We start from the raw sequence: 2,333 nt of genomic DNA, 5'->3' as shown, positions 1-2,333 counted from the left end.
CAGGATTTGAAATTATCTTATTATTTTTACTGGTTTATTTGGTCTTCGTCTTCGCTAATCGTGCCTTGCGGACATTTATTGTGGTTTTGGAGTCAGGATTTGACTGCTATTTTTTCAGCGTGGTGGTATCTCTTGATACCCTGTATTATAATTTTAAATAATTATTACCTTTGATGGTTTTTATTCCCATGCTGACCACTTGATAAGATCAATATTTTAAATACCGATCTTATCCTTATTTATATAAATATATATATATGTATGTATAAATAAGTATACATATAGGTATACACATATATATATATGTGTGTGCTTGTATTCGGCTTACATCTGTCTCACCTAGTGGTTCGCCAAATAGATTTGATAAATAATTTACCATACTGCTTTAAGCTTTGGAATTGATGACAGGCTAAATTCTGGAAGGTGTAGCCGCCAACATGACCTCAGCCTAGTAGTTTTAACTAACTGGAAAATAAGAGACATGAGAATAACCGTCATCATCATTACAATCACAATTACCATTCAACTTCTCCTTCTTCCGCATCATTTTCTGACCTTCATCCTCATCATCGTCATCATCATCTCCGTCATCCCTATCCTCATTAGCATTATCATTATTATCTTCATTAGCGTATCAATAATCGCATAATTAACTTCAGTATCATCCAGTTCAGCCACCCCCCTGTACCTCCTCAGCATCATCACCTACACCGTCATCACAAGCCCAACGATCACCATCACCTTCATTGTCATTATCATTATAATCGTAAACAAAATATGACTTCTTTATTATACATACTCAGTAAACTCAGCGATTTTCTTATGAGAACAGATTTTAGGTATTTATTGAATTTTATTTTTGTAAACTAGAAAACATATTTTGGCTGCATTCCTATTGATTTTTCACGATTTCGATTACTGTATCGATATTTCCGTTGCTGGTCCTGATGGCGATTTTGTTTATAACTGTTGTAGTAGTTTTGGTTTTGTTAATGTGGTTTTATATTTATTTATTTATATCTTTATATATTTGTGAATCAATTTTGTTGTCGTAGATGTTGTTACAGTATGTTCTTCAATTGCTTTCTATTCTTTATTTATTTAAATTGTTGTTTTGTTGGGATTTTTGAAGCTGTTTTCTTTTTATTTTTCAGGGTTTTTGCTTTAGACGTCGCCAAATATAATTCTGTTAGGGGATTATTTTAGCATTAATGCATTTAAAAGTCTTATGTTTCTTTCGTTATGGAAATTCAAACGGAGACATCAAAATGTGTGTATCGAAACAACAAACGAAGCGAAATAAAATCTATCAATAGTTGTAGGTCCTTACACACACACACACACACACATACATACACACACATACACGAATACATTCAAATTCAACATGAACGCATAAAAATATAACTTCAAACAAATATACACATAAAATTACTTGTAAACAGGCAGGCAAACGCATCAACATATGCTCACATATACATTATTACATACATATGTGGACAAACAAAAAGATAATTTTGTGGCGTATATGTGTAGATATGAGGGGATTGGATATAAGTTGAGCAATGAAAGGCTTAAGTACGTAAATCACAAGATACATACAGTATGTATAAATAATTATCTGCGTCGAAGGGTGCTCTGTACATATGTATGTGTCTTTCTGTTTGTACTTTAATGTTTTACTTTAATACGTAATTCACGACACAAATTCAAAAGATATGTTTGTATGGTAGCCTTTGTGCACATGTATGCGTGTGCACAATATTAATATTTATTTCTATAATATAAATTGGACATGGGTGATCGTTATATTCTTTCTTGTCTTGAGGTTCACAACCAAACGGTTGGGTGGATTCGCATGAAAATTGACACACATGTGGAGACGGGTGCATAGATTGGAATGCAGTTTGTATTTTTTCCTAGCCCCCATACTTACCGAGAAAATCGATTAAAACTTTTTCTAATGGAATTCCCTTCTTTCTTCCACCATTAAAACAACCAGTTGATCACACAGCCAGCATATACCATTTCGTTAGCAACAAGGGGAGTACAGGATGACAGTCAGCCAAAATTGTCGCTATGCTGTGTCTCTCTTTGTGGGGTTAATAGTCTTAATCTTTAGTTACAGTTTCTCAGTCAAATTAGAAGAGGGGACTATCTTTTGAAGTCGGCGTGAAGCGGAGGAATTGATGTGTGTGTGTGTGTGTGAGTGATGGGCTGTGCCAGACAGAAAGCGTGGTGCCTTTGTGAAGCTTTGTCACTGTGAGTGAAGAGACAGAGAAAACAATGCTGCTAGTGTGTGTTTGTGTGTGTGTGTGTGTGTGTGTGTGTGT

This window comes from Octopus bimaculoides, chromosome 2 (assembly GCF_001194135.2).
Source record: "Octopus bimaculoides isolate UCB-OBI-ISO-001 chromosome 2, ASM119413v2, whole genome shotgun sequence".
Classification (NCBI taxonomy): Eukaryota; Metazoa; Mollusca; class Cephalopoda; order Octopoda; family Octopodidae; genus Octopus; species Octopus bimaculoides.
This window is presented reverse-complemented; position numbering follows the sequence as displayed.